At 36.9% G+C, this 15813-nt stretch overlaps 1 pseudogene; it reads right to left on the minus strand.

Moving 5' to 3' along the window:
- Nucleotides 1–1003: 1003 nt before the first annotated feature.
- Nucleotides 1004–15437, minus strand: LOC119509201 (annotated as a pseudogene).
- Nucleotides 15438–15813: the final 376 nt, after the last annotated feature.

Here is a 15813-nt window from a genome sequence, read left to right on the forward strand (position 1 = left end):
ATTTTAAAGTTTCAAAGAATTGAAGCTGTTATTGTTCAGACTAGGCACTGAAACTTTTTATACAAAACTTGTCAAGGTTTGTCTCTTTGCTGTGTAATGTTTTGTTATCAAGCTGGGCTACAGACAAGAGCTAATTAGCTCCATCCTCCTGAGAAACACTGTGCATAGGACTGAGACTCTTGCACTGTTCGCTGTCTTCCAGGACTCTCTGAATTTGATGTTGTCTGCATCTAAAGGCAAAAATTCTTTTGATTCCCACCATCACAGGTTCTCCATTATCATAATGGCATAGGACAGTTACAATAAAAAAAATGAAAAAAAGTACAGGGATAGCAACTGCAAAAAATAACCAAGAAAACTGCACCTTTTGCATACACATGTCAGCTATTATAGACAGAGGTATTATAAGGCTTAGTGCAAGTGTGCCTATCAATGATGAGGTAAGAAAGCAGCCCTACAATCACAGGAACTCGGAGAGAACTGTTCCAATAAGGCAATTAATGATAACACACATTAATACTACTTTTTTGGGAAATTCGAAGTCCTCAAATCCAGTATAATGAAGTAAAAAGAAACCTGGCCATAAGTACAGCAAATTAAACAGATCTAAAAACCAAAGAGCACTGAAATATCCAACTTATTTTTTCTGTCTACCTTTCTCTTAATCATGACAATATAGACAGCCTAGAGTGTGGGCTCTAGCAAGAGACCAAATGGAACTTGTTGTAGCTCTACCAGCAGATTTTTCAGACCGAGACAAAAGTTTACTAGCACAACACCTCCAAATGCTTAAAATTTCAGCTGGTAGTTTAGAAAGGGTAAATCTATCTTCACTGGCACTTGGAAACACTGCAGCAAGGATTACAGTAAAATGTCTAGAAATTGAAGACAAAATATTAACTATAGCAATTTGTGTGTCTGAAAGTGGATCTTGATATGACAAATTCCCCAAAAACTGCACAAAGCAAAAAAAAAACAAAAACAAAAAAAACCAAAACTTTATTTATGCTACTTCAGTTGCAGTAAGTTTCCCCACAGTTTTCAGTATGAATTCTTGTTCTTTCATAGTAGTATATGACCAAGTTGCTTCCAATCCATGGCTTGATGGAAGTCGTCAAATTTCCATAATATTACTGAATGTTGCAAGAGACATTCTCGGAGTCTTTTCAATATCAGTGTTTATGCTCTCAGGTTTTTCACTTGGAAGATCATGAAATTTCACAGGAATGTACAGAGGCTCATTCAAAGAACTATTCATAGTTTTATCTGTTGTGCAAACAGCAAAGTAACCTTCAGTGTCTGCAAAAGAAAAGAAACATGCTTTCCTCAAAATCCTCTTGTACACTGTTGTCTCCAAGGCTTCCAAATAATAAAGTCCAAAAGATAGAGAACAAACATAGACATTTTTTGCAAAGGTGCTGAAGAATGGTTTGCTGTACTGAGTAAAAACATGTGAAGTAAGATCTGCAGAAGCCACCCATATCACATTAACAAGTAGATCTGAGTTTAAAAGAAGGCGAAGGACTCAGCCCACCTGGCCTCCCTGCCCTGCGATGGCATCATGGAGGCACTAGGAGTGGACCCTGCCTGGCCCCACTGCCCAGTGCAGTGCCTGTGGCCTCAGACTCTCAGAAGTATCCCTGTGCCCAGCGTTGCTCCACTGTGGAGGCTGAGACCCTAATGCCACGGTGCCCCTCTGCAAGAGGCCACCAACGCCACCAGCTCTACTGGGCCCTGTAGGGTGGGAAGCAGGCAAGGGGAACAGCTGCGTTTGTTCTTGATTCACTTGTAGTGTTGTTCTGGTTTGCTAAAGCTGATGGAATGTAAAATATCAGAAATGGATTTGCTTTTAAAATGGGGGGTTATTAGTTCACAAATTTACAGTTCTAAGGTCATGAAAATGTCCCTGTTAAGGCATCAGTAGGATGATACCTTCTCTGAAGAAAGGCTGATAGCATCTGGGTTTCCTCTGTCACATGGGAAGGCACATGGCCAGAGTCTGCCGGGCCTCTCCTAGGATTAGCTTCTCATTTCCGTTGCTTTCTCTGGGCTTCTGTCTTAGCTTCTGTCTCTCAGCTCCTGTGCATCCTTGCTTGTTTCTCCCAGGGTGTTTCTCTCTAAGTGTCTGGGGGTCCTCTCTTAGCTTCTTCCGGGGACAAACTCTAGACTACATATCTTAGCTTCTCTCCAAAATGTCTTTTTCAATTTCTGTGTAAGCTCTGAGCTCTCTCTCTCTCTCTCTGAGGTCTCTTAAGGACTCCAGTAAACTAATTAAGACCCACCTTGAATGGGCAGGGTCACATCTCCATGGAAATAATCTAATCAAAAGGTCCCACCCACAATAAGTCTGCACCCACAAGACTGGATTAAAAGAACATGGCTTTCTGGGGTACATAATAGATTCAAAACAGCACAAGTGTTTTGCCTAGTTTCCCTCATGTCAACATCATATTTTGTTGTGTTGGATGATGTGGCATGGATGGCCATATATCTTCTTGTGGAGCGGAATGTGTTAACATACAGTCCTCTGGACAGACATAGTACAGAAGAGAAGAAACAATTGTTTGTATGCAAGTTAACCAGCCTTTTACTGCAACTGCAATTAATGCTATAGGAGACTTGATGTACCAAATTTTATAAATATAACACTCTTAGTCTAATTTTTTTTTACCATTCAGGTTTCATGCAACTATTTTAAACCAGGATAACCAACAAAAGTTTGCATTTGAAAGACGGTCCTTTTAACTTCTCCTTCGCAAATGGATAGGTCACCATGAAAAGAAGCAATTCTGAATGTTAAGGACAATGATTACATACGCATGAAGCTCCTCAATCAGAACAGCGTTAAAATATTTTATTTGTCAAGTATAAGCAAAATTAAATGCATAGACTGACATTTAATGAAAGCAATTAATAAGCTGAGTTACTTTACCTTCTTTCTATTCTACTCAAACATATTGGTTTTCCTAAACCTAAGACATAAATCTATAGAAGAATACATTATCCAAAACATGTTTCAAAATGTTAAAATTTATTCTCAACAAACTTTCTAAAAACATTTACATTCATATTTCTAGGACAATTTGGAAAATTTCTATGTAAAAAAACTTATTTTTGAAAATTTGAAGTAGACTACAATGCAAATTATCTTGCAAAACTTGTAGTATAATCACTAACTGTGATAACGATTTGTAGCTTAAGAACAATTGCTAAACTCTCTGAGTAACCTACTAGGCTTCTGAAAATTATTTGTGAGTACATATCCCTCCCTTGGTTTATAAAATCTTAATCCACCAAGTTGCTCAAGTTTAAAACTCTCAGGATCATCACAAATGGAAACAGGACACTTCCTTACCTGAAATCTTCCCATGGTATTTATGAGCTCAAGTTCCAGCTCTTACTAGTGTGCTATTCAAGTCTCTTTAGGGTACCTTCCTCTTTGTTCTATCTCTCTAACCAGTCTCATCTCCCCACCCTATTCCTCTGCTCTCCTTTTAATGCCACAGGATTGTTACGAGAATCAAAGAATAAGATGAGGCAAAGTCCTATACAAATGTACAAATGTTAGTATTATCTTCCTCTATCACTGAAGACCCAGCTTAAAAGTGACTTCTTCCATGAAGCCTTCTCAGATAAATAATCTTTGTCTCCTTCTGAACATCATGGCACTGTAACTATGCTTCTTTCTCAGTTTTAGGTATGTGAAAAATCTATTGTAGGAGTTGGCAAACTATGGTATGAAGTTAAAATCCCATTGGCTGGCAGTTTTTGTAAATAAAGATTTTTTGGGGAAGACAGTCATGCTCATTCGTGTGTTGTGTATGGTTGCTTTTGTGCTTCAGTGGCAGAGGTGAGTAGTTGGACAGAGAACATGTGGTCCACAAAGCCTAAAATGTTTACTGTTTTGTCCTTTACAGAGAAAGTTTACCAACACTTAGGTCAAGTAAAAATATTTGTACTGAAAATATAAACAATTATGCATCATATTTATTTCTTCTTTGAATAATCCAGAGTTTCTCAACCTCAACACAATTGACATTTTGGACCAAACAATACTTTTTTGTAGGGGAATATTCTGTGCATCAGAGGATGTTTAGTAACATTCTTAGCCTCCGCCCACTAGATGCCAGTAGCACACCATCCTCCTACACAATTTATGACAACCAAAAATGTCTCCAGACATTGTGAAATGTTCCCTGGGGTGCAAAATCACCTCCAGGTGGGAACCACTGCTGTAATGTATTCTTCTATTGACCAAACAAGTGAAAATAAGGAAGCTCTATGTTAATCAATTGACTTCCACTCATATGGTGAACATTCTATAGCAACATCTCTAAACTTTTCATGCACTGAGTGTTACACATATACAAGTATAGGGAATGCATCTGAATTTAAAAAGTTTTATAGTGATACTGAGGCACATAAAATATTGACGATTATTGTTCTAGAGCTCAAATTTGTGGATGTGTCAGACTGAGCAGGAGGCCTTATTAAAAAACAGATTTCTGGGTCCGACCCCTCTGAGATTTGGGTTCATTAGGTCTGGCTGGGGTCTAAGAATTTACATTTTTAATGATTTCCTGGGTGAGGCTGATACTGCTGGTCTTGGAACCATACCTTGAGAATCACTGTTCTATAGCATAGTTATTTTTGTTGTTCAACTCTGACAATGCTAATTTTTCAACCAAAATATTTTATTAATAATGTGAAAAATTTGAGATGACCATGTGGTGTATTCCAAAGAAGTATGGGGACTATAACTGAAAAGAAAAGAAAACAAAATACCTTGGTTCAGGTCTTGCTCATCCCTTATTAGAAAGTCATTTTGCACCTTTGAATCTGAGTCGTCATGTATAAAAAGGGAATTATATAATTAGCTATCTTGTACAAGTGATACATTAATTAATTAATTTCAATAATTAATGTCATTTCTACTCCATGTCTTTCTCCATACGTGCTTCACTGAAAAAAAATTATATTGATCATATTGTATGGACTCTTTTAGAGGAGACTCTAAAAGCAAAAACCACCTTATCAGGGGAACCAAAGAAAAGAATAACTATAATAATCACTTTTATATTTTAAGTCAATTCTGGAATAGTCCCAAAGAAGTGCATAGGACCTGATTTCTGGCTGGATACATTACATTCTGAATCTACTTAATGCTCTCTTGCAATATCTAAATTGGGATTTTCCTTTAAATTAATCAGAATTGTTGAGATTCTAATAGTTTGAGGCAGGATTATGAATATGCCCATCGATGATTTCAACTGAACTGGGAACATTTGTATCTTTCTTCCTGAACTTTCTGGTTTATTTCTGGTCATTTATGAGAAAGGAACGTGACTTCACTTGAGAGTTTGCTTAAAAAAGCTTTGCCAGTAAGATGCATCAGCCACTTGGAGGTTGCGTCTCAAGATAGACATGTTACACAATGTTCTTTATTGCATTTTTTCCTTTTGGAAGGATGTGTAATGTGTTACCACTTCTGTCATTAAGGGTATGGATCTTGCTTAGCATGACATTTTGTGGGAGCCTAGTTGTGTGGTATATTTATAGGCATCTAACCGGATGAATAACATCTGATGAGTTCAAAGCACACACATTAATGGTAGTATGGATATCTTTTTGCATAGACTACATAAACAAATCTAAATTCTGTGGTAATGCTACCATCTGTCCTATGATATTCATTATTATAGAATATCGTACAGTGGTAGTGTCACAAATGTCATGTCTCTGGAGCATAATGTAACCTTGTGAACAGTAATATCTGAAGAACCAAAGGAGAGTAAAGGCTATAATTAAAAATAAGCCCCAAGAAATAGTTTCCATGTGGTTGTGAGGAGCCCTTGAGCACAGCTGGAAAATTTCAGGCTGAAATATGTTGGAACAATAGTTTACAGAAGAAAGTAGCTGGGTTTGTGGTTACACTTGGAAGTGAAATTTCCTTGCTTGGTCATAACAGCAAACTAGCTATAAAGTTCAGAGGAATATTTGCTAAAGAAGATCTTACTCCCTGAATTAAAAAAGAGAAATAGCATAGAAGATGATTTCTTAAATGAGAGTGTGGGCTTATACTCACATAAAGGGTAGTTGTATTATATATAAATGAAAATAAATATTCAGGTGTAAAAAAATACAGAACTATTTAATAATAAAGGGTTGAATAAGCCAAAATGGAGAGAAGATTAAATTCAGAATAAAGTTAAATCTTGTGGTATGAATCTCTCCTTTTAGCATTTGGATAAACATCTCACTATATCCAAAATCTACCCATCATTTCCTTTCCGATTCAACTTCTTCTTCTGTATTACCTTTTTTTGTTATTGCTATTGGGATCTTCCTTCTTCAAGTCACCTGACCTTGAAACTTTGGTGTTACTTTTTAATTTCATCTTCATATTAAATAAATTGATAATTTCTTTCATTTTTACTGCTAATAAATCATTCACATACACATCTATTTATTATACTGTTTTAAGATGCTGGGTTTATTGAAAATAGCCTTAAAGATACCACACAAGCAGAGAAGTACTGTGAAGTTCTAAGGTCTTCATGTATGGATAATCATTTGGAAATGGGAAGAAGGGGTGGCAGGGTGGTTAATTTGTGGTTGACAAAATTTTAAGAAATCAATGCATTGAAAAGCTACAGTGGAATCCAGAGGTAGGAATAGAAAAGCTAAAAACAGATGTGTGGCAAGCATATGTGGGTAATCATGAATACTATTTTGGATGACAGGAGTGCATTTTACAAGAATGTATACTGCTGCTGACAAGCTGTATTATCAAACTATAAAAAATGATTCCAAATACGGGTCACTCTGGGGTGGAAGCTGAACCTCCCTTTTAAAAAAGTGGCTTCAATTAATGCTTCTTCAACCTTCAGACATATTATTAATAATTGTTTAGTTGTTAGAAAATAATGTTGGTGATTTTGTTCAAGGGTTTTTCCAGATAATGGTAAAGTTTTCACTATTGCTGAAAGGGCAGGTTAAAAGACCAATCTACAGCTGTATTAATGTGTTTGCTGGATTACTGGTATGGATATCAACTTGTGAAACTCCTCAGGTTCTTTGAGGCTCAAGTCATAACTGCAAGATCAGTAAGCCACTTGGCGGATGTAAGGATTGTTCTCTGTTGTACTGGTTTTCTGTTGCTGCATGACGAATTACTACAAACCTTACAGCAAAACCCGCTTATTATCTCACAGTTTTGTAAGTCAGAAGTCTGAGATGGGGTGGCATGGCTGAGTTCTCTGTTCAGGGTCTCACAAGACTGACTTCAAGGTGTGGGCTGGCTGTGTTCTCTTCTGTGTTCTCCCCGTAAATCCTGTTGGCTGAGTTCAGTTCCTTGCAGTTGCATTAGTGAAGTACCTGTTTCCTTGCTGGCCGTCAGCCAGGTTTGCTGTTATATCTCGAAGGCTGTCTGCATACTGACTTTTGTGACTCCCTCCATTCTCAAAGCAGGCACCATGTATCAAGCCCTTCCCCTGCTTCAGATCTCTCTGACTTCCTCTCCTGCCATCAGCTGGAGTAAGTGCTCTGCTTTTAAGGGCTTATGTGATTAGATCAGGTTCCCCTGGATAATGTGTCTGTCTTAAGGAAAACTGTGCCACATAACATAATCATGGACGTGATATCTCATTATATCCACAGGCTCCAGGTGTTAGGATCAAACATCTTTGGGGGACCATTTTAGACATTTTGCCTATCATATCTGCGTGATGTCAGCAATGAGATAGTGAAGTTGTAGATCACAATGTGATCTAGTAGGAAAAACAGCCAAAATGGAATTGTTCTTGCTACTGGGTCTGTAGGTTCTATCTTATCTCCTTTTAAGTTGATTTAAGTAAAAAACAAATTGCAGCTAAAAAGCAAAATAGACTATTTCCAAGACCACAATGCTCTGATTAAAGAAGTGTTAATAATGTGGAATTATTACTTTTCAAACAATTAGATAAAAATTCATTTAAGTTTCTATTTAACAAATTCAATACAGAGACAAATTTTTGGTAAATTTGAAGGCCTTGAAGTCACAAACATTTTGCACAACTATTCTCATGATGCCAATAGAAAGAAGAATCTTGGCCAAGGGACCATAGTGAAAAAAAAAAAATCCATTTTAGATATTATCAAGTAGAGAGCATTATAATGAAATCTTAAATTTGCATGACTTTCCATGCTTTAAGAGAAAAACAGAAAATATTGCTTTGTTAAGAAAATATTTTTAGTGTCTTTTCTAAGATTTTCTTACTGACCTGTTTGTATTAACACTGCCCTCCTTTTGCCAAAACATTGTGTTCTTATGAATGCCATTAAAAACTCTCATAGGAGGAACTTTTTGCAAAAAATTTTGGGCAGATTATGGTTAAATATATAAATCATTATAATTTAGCAGAATTCAATTTGGCACATTAAAATGCTAAGGATTTGACCCATGAATATATCTTTTGGGAATGCAAATGGATGTTCCATTCTGAGAGGAAATACAAAATTGAATTATTAAAAAAAATGAGAAAATCTAATTTCAGATTTAATCATAAATAAGAATCATCATTTTTGATTAGCAAGGCAGAATAATAATTGATTTGAAAATTTCAAAGACATTGAAATGAAACTGAATAAATTCCCATTTCTGTTTTGCAATAGAAAATTTGGTCCTTAAGAGAAAAAAAGGACAAAAGTTATTAAAAAGTTATGAAAGTTGGAATATTATGGATTATTGGAAGAGATTTATTATGAGTGTTATGTGATTACAACATAAAACAAACTAATTTTGATAAGATTCTATTTACTATTTTTAAGGAATATCAGATAAGCATTAGTATTTTTTCTTTTTAAAATTTAATATTGTCATTATACTGTTCCCTGTAAATCTAGTCAGATTATCATCTATGAATCTTTTCCTATAATATTAAAGCCAAATTACATTATAAATTGATAACATTAATTGTTTTAGTGAGAGACTAAAATAATCTTTTCCCTTCTTTCCCCTTTTTATCCTTCAACAGGTAACTTTATTTCTTAAATTTCCCAGGCCTAGATTTTTCTTATCATAGTGTATAATACACGAATGTATTCTTATTCCCAAGAAATTAAAAAAAATCATATTTAAAAATGCTTATATGAATCAATTTTAAATATTTATCAGCATGTAGATTAGATTTTAATTCTAGCTCAGAAAAAGCCGTAAGTACAGAAAACAAATTCATCAGAATGTCATTAATTCAAAATGTGTGAATATTCAACTTAGACTTATTGTGTTAACTTCTGCATGAGCTGTAAAGAAATAATTAAAAATTTTATATTTTCATAAGGATAGGCAATGAGGCAAGGGAAATATTTAGCCTGATATAAAAAGGGCAATTTTTCTTTAAGAGTTTTATATATTGCCTTATCTTTTTAAGTATATCTGGTACATAATAGAGAATATCACATAAGTATATTACCTTTCGGTAGAGCAATCTTAAAGTAAACTTTCCTAATTCATTCATTCATTCACTCATTCAATTAAATACTTATTGAATACCTGCTATGATCCAGGCACTGTGCAGGAGGTAAATGGGAAACATTTATTGAACAACTTCTATGTGTCATGCAATTTAGTAAGTTCTTGGCATGCATTATTTCATTAGGCCCTCACCACAGCCTATGAGATAGGTACCATTATTATCCACATTTTTGTAATAAGGGGACCTGAAGTTTAACAGATTAAATAATTTGTTCAGAGTCACAGCTAATGTTAGATCTAGGATTTATACCAGGTGGTCTGACTTCAGAGGCAAAAATTATCGCTATTATACTAGCAATAGGGAAAGTAATAGATGGTACCCAAACTAATATTCTATTTACTGGAGACAACATTAAAGAAATAAACAAGCTAATATGTCATTACACTTATTAATACATTCTATGAAGGAAAACGATAGTTTGCCATGAAAACAATTGTGGGAAAACATAATTTAGTTAGAGAGGTAAGTGAAATTCTGTTGGAGGCATTAAGCTGAGACATTAAGTAGGGTGAATGGGACTTAGCCAGGATACAAATGGGAGAGAGGTGGGGGTGTTGTTTTCCTTTAGAGAGCTAAGTATGGGGAAAGACCCTAAAATGAAAAGAGAAAAGTAAGTTGAGGATCTGAAAGTCAGCAAAGGGAAGAATGGCATGAAATGAGGTAAGGCAGAACCCTGTGAGACTTTAAATTTTGTTTTAATTTCAATAAAAAATAATCGAAAGGTGTTCAATCTTTAAATCTTCACTCAGAATATTATTTGAAGAAGAGATTAGCAGAGTAGAAGAAAGCCTGGGAGGAGACTAGTTAGGATGCTACTGCAGGGACTCAGAGTTTGAGTTTTGATGAGGTCAGCAGCAGCAGAATAGAAAAAAAAAAAGATACATGAATGAATTCGAGACCTACATAAGGTAGAAATGACAACTGACACACATGTGGCTAGAAATGGTGGTAGTCATGAGCAAGAGGGACATGGGTAGAAGAAAAGGAGAAAGTAAAGAAGATCAAGAAGAACTACCCAGAGAGGTAGGAGGAAAACAGGAGAAAGCAAAGGGGAGAGAGCCTTAGTTTTAAAAAAGGAGTCAACCATGTCAAAAGTACCTTAGAAAGAAAGTATAAGGATACTGAAAATATTTCATTATGCTTCTTAATATGAAAGTCATTGATGGATTTTGTAAGAGGAAGTTTTAGTGGAATAACATAAGCTAAAGCCAAATTAGAGGAGATTTAAGATATGAGTGCGGAGAGAGGAAGTATAGACAACGTGAGTAAATAATTATTTTGAGAAAGATGACTGTCAAGGGGAGGAGAAAGGACAGCAACTAGAAAGGGATAAAAAGTCAGTGACTTATTGACTTTTGAGTCAAAGGATTTAAAGTATTTGCTACTTCTCCCATTAAGAAATTTTTCCTCATTTTCCTGCACTTGACTTGGGGCTGGACCTTAGTGACTAACTGACACTTAACTGAATATGGCAAAAGTGACGTTCTTGCAGTTTCCATGGAGGCTTCTTGGAAATTTGCTCTTGGTGCCATGAACCACTTTGTGAAAAGTCTAAGAACTGATTGTGGTGCTGTGAGGAACTTAAACTAGCCACAGGGAGAGGCCCCAAGAAGAGAGACAGCCTCATCTGTTTCCGCTCTCTCAGTGCTGGCAATAGGCCTTGAATGAAGAAGCCATCTTGAACATCCCAGCCTTGGCAGATGCAAAGTAGAGAAGAATTGAGAAACCCAGCTGACAGAAAAGAGGCGCAGGTGAGCTGTCCTAACCGTCTTGAGCCATTTGTACCACCTAGCAGAGGCCTCAGTTTTTATGGAGCAAACAAAGACAACCATCACCACTGTGCTCTGCCTTAATTTCTGACCCACAATATTATGAGTATAATAAAAAGTTGTCATTTTATGTCACTAAGTGCTGGGGAAGTTTTTTTTTACATAATAATAGAGAGCTGGAATAACCCTACATATAGTAGTAGTTTAATAAATATTCATTTAGTTGAATACTGACTTTGATTATTTAAAAGTTTTCAGAAGCACATGCTGAAAGTAGGACACATCTATAATTATAAGCAAAGTAAAGATTTCTTAATATATAAATCAGCACTTCACTTATTTAATTTATTTTCCTTACTACTCAAAATAAGTGAAAAATTTTATATTCATAAATTGTTTACACTCAAATTACTTAAACTATGTATGTACTTTAAGCAGCTTTGTTTTTTTTGACCTCCAAATTTTGAAGAACATTCTGTATTGACTTCATATACACTTTGTAACAGGCATTACTTTAAGGGCTTTATGTGCATCAAGTCATTTAAACCAAGAGAACATTATCCAGTGGGTACTATTTTTATCTGCACTTTACCGATGAGCAAGCTGAAACACAGAGAAGTTAATATTGCCAAGATTGCACACCTAATACTTGACCAAACAGGGACTTGCGTACAGGCAGTCAGTCTCCAGAGCTTCTCTTTTTAACCACTCTGCTATGTGATAAAGGCTGCCATGATTGCCTTAAAGCATTGACAATCCTAGTACAATATGTACTAGGAGATGGAACACTCAAAAATACAATTGTGAGGGGATGGACACTTCATCCTTCACAGGCAACTTCACCTTACCTGCCAGCTGAGAGATGGTTTCCAAGGTGTCCTATCTTCCCTGCATCTCAAGTCTCCCCAACTGGCCATTCACAGTGTCTGAAGTCCTGTTTTTAGCTAATGCTATTGAAATACAAATCAATATGAAAGGATAAATATATGAGGCTAATAATCATTTGCTGAGATTTGTGTGTGTGTGTGTGTGTGTGTGTGTGTGCACGTGTGCATATGATGTGTCTTCTTTAGGTTCTTTCCTCTCATCATCTAGTTGAGAAAGGATATGCAAGCCTAAAGGAGAAGTGGTTTCTCAGAGGAATGAACACAGAAAGCTTTTCATTCATCTCTCAACCTAGGGCTGGCCCTTATCCCCTCCTATATCTGGATGACTGATGTGTACTTGGACCTAGGATGTGTTTAATAAGATTTCAGATCTCCTCCAAAATGAAATGGCTGAGTCCAATTTTAGAAGTTCCTATGCATTCTGGCTATGCTATATAAGAACTGCATATTAAGTTATACATCTTAGTACAACTTAGCTGTTGAGCTTTGCTATCTCACATAGCCCAACTCAATATTCACAGCCAAATTTATGAATAAATACAAATCTCCCAAAGAAGGCATAAGCACTGAAAATATTTGTGCAATACAATTCTTAATTTTATTGAGATATATTCACATACCATGCAGTCATACAAAACAAAGCGTACATTCGATTGTTCACAGTATCATTACATAGTTGTGCATTCATCACCAAAATCAATCCCTGACACCTTCATTACCGCACACAAAAAAATAATAAGAATAATAATTAAAGTGAAAAAGAGCAATTAAAGTAAAAAAGAACATTGAGTGCCTTTGTCTGTTTGTTTTTTTCCTTCCCCCATTTTTCTACTCATCCATCCATAAACTAGACAAAGGGGAGTGTGGTCCTTATGGCTTTCCTAATTCCATTGTCACCCCTTATAAACTACATTTTTATACAATCGTCTTCAAGATTCATGGGTTCTGGGTTGTAGTTTGATAGTTTCAGGTATCCACCACCAGCTACCCCAATTCATTAGAACCTAAAAAGGGTTGTCTATATTGTGCATAAGAGTGCCCACCAGAGTGACCTCTTGGCTCCTTTTGGAATCTCTCTGCCACTGAAGCTTATTTCATTTCCTTTCATTTCCCCCTTTTGGTCAAGAAGATGTTCTCCATCCCACGATGCCGGGTCTACATTCCTCCCCGGGAGTCAAATTCCACATTGCCGGGGATATTCACTCCCCTGGGTGTCAGATCCCACATAGGGGAGAGGGCAGTGATTTCACCTTTCAAGATGGCTTAGCTAGAGAGAGAGGGCCACATCTGAGCAACAAAGAGGCATTCGGGAGGAGGCTCTTAGGCACAACCATAGGGAGGCCTAGCCTCTCCTTGTGCAATACAATTCTTAAGGAAGGTGTTGGCAGCTTTCAAATATTCCTCAGCAACCTTATCTCACATCAGACTTCAAGGAAGTGACACTGGTCTACTACCAAAGATTTTGCTATGTGTTTATTACCCAGAAATATGACACTTAATGGTGAATTTTTGTAGCTTACTCTAAACGGATTACTCCTGTCAGGAGATGTATTATGTGTTAATGGTGACTGCTGGAATAGGTAGCAGGTAAGTCTTCAGCAGGAAAAGCAGCTTGAATTTTTTCATGTGGGTTGGCTTTATCTCATTGAAAGTGGTAGTACATAAATTTAAAATATCTTTTCAAAAATGGTATTTTATAAAGAATACAATACCTGCTCTTCCCTCCATTTACTTCTTTCATAGGTAAGAATACTTTGCTCACCAAATAATTTTTTGAAGTAATGTTTCAGATTAAGCAGTTATAATTTCTAGAATAACACCACATGGTCAATAACACACTTGCCATCAAGCATACCTGTGGGGAAACTCCCTTTGAATAGAGACAGAATATATCGCTGGAAATGTGCACGCTGGCACATGTGAATTTATCATGTGGAGGAAACAGGACAATGAAGAGGAAGACAAAAGCATTTGAGAGGTTTGCAGGTGAGTGTACTACAGGGAAAAGAAGGGAGGTAAAACAGAAAAGGGATCAGCAAGTAATAAAAAATAAAAGCTAGACTGTAACAGAGGGTCTGGATGATGGCAGTTAGGCAAAGACAATTTCTGGAGCCTTGTGTAAGTGAGGATTAGAGACATTTTTACCGATGGGCACTTGATTTTTTTTTCCTATTCTCTTTATTTATCAAGCAAAGATGAACATTTTCCCTTCTTATAAGAAGCCTGTAATTTCTAGGCAATGGTCATTTTCACAACATGAGAAACTGACATTGAGCCTTCTCACCTACCTCAGCTACTTAAATATCTCAGAGATTATCTGCTTTTAGATACTTTTGCTATACCTGTTATGCTTCATATACCACTATGTGAATTTATAGGAAAAATGGTCTCTGGGTTTCTGCTATTCATATTCTGACTGTGGGTATCTCAAACCATTCACCCAGAATGCCCAGGGTGGTACCCACTGTTGGTTGTCCAACCAGGCTCATTCTCACTCTTCTCGGAGACAGAACCCTGATTAGCCTTGCAGGGCCATTTATGCCAAGAAAAAAACTCCTTTCCAGCCCTAGGGAGTGAATCTTGATTAGTTGAAGCAAATCATGGTGACTAAATCCATCCAGTTTTTGGTTCTAGCGTGTGTATGTGACATGCTTCTGGCCAATGTGGTATGAGGGAAAGGCATCTGGGTCTGTGTCAGTTCTTAATTTATTGCCTCTCATCTCTGAATATCCCCTTCAATGTGTGCTGTACGATAAACAACGGAATTTTCCCTTAACCATTTCTTGTTTTAAATGAGTATGATGTTAAGTTTTCTCAGCCGAGGGTACAGAAGGTACATCTCAGTAGGAAGAGACTTCCTAAAATTGCCAGTTGGCTATATGGGTGTGAAAGCATCCAATGGAGCCTGATGAGCTACAGGCCCAGAATGATCCCTCTGTGACTTTGCAGACTTGGCTGTAGATAACCTGTCTGTGGCAAAGTCTCCTTGCACAGCCTGCATTCAGCTTCCTGTGGCCCGGGGGTGTGGTGTGGAAGGAATCCCAGCCCCCTTACCCTGAAGTGCCTTTGTCCCAAGCTAGAGCCCAGACTCCCACTGTACGCCCAAGCCAGGGTTGCTGATCCCCAACCACACTCTGGGGGTTGCCGTTGTTTGCCCAGCAACTCCAGACCAGGGCTAATCTGGCCAAATCAGTAAACTTTTCTGCTATAGATGGCTGGCCCACATGTTCTCCAACTAGGTCTGAACCTTTTCCAAGTTTGTCCATCCTTCTTTCCTCAGCCCTAGGGCACCATGTATAGAGGTTCCTTATATGTTATAGTCTTTTATTACACTTAATGATTCTTATTAAACTTCCCCTGTGTGATTTCTATCTCCTGATTTCTCCCAGACTTCTACAGGGGGCTTCTATGACTAGGTCTCTTCTCTCATAAAAAGTAAAGAATGAGTGAACTCTGCCCTTTCCTGCCACTGGATGTTAATACATGTAACATCTGAAACTTCAGTAGTCACTTATGATGTATGGGAGGAGGTAAACGGGAAGAACTTGAATTTTTTATGACATCATTGTGCTGTCAAGTTAATCAACCCAGGTATGGTCAACCCAGGTATATTGTCTCATACTGTGTCTCAAAAGAAGAACT

This window comes from Choloepus didactylus, chromosome 1, assembly GCF_015220235.1.
Source record: "Choloepus didactylus isolate mChoDid1 chromosome 1, mChoDid1.pri, whole genome shotgun sequence".
NCBI lineage: Eukaryota > Metazoa > Chordata > Mammalia > Pilosa > Megalonychidae > Choloepus > Choloepus didactylus.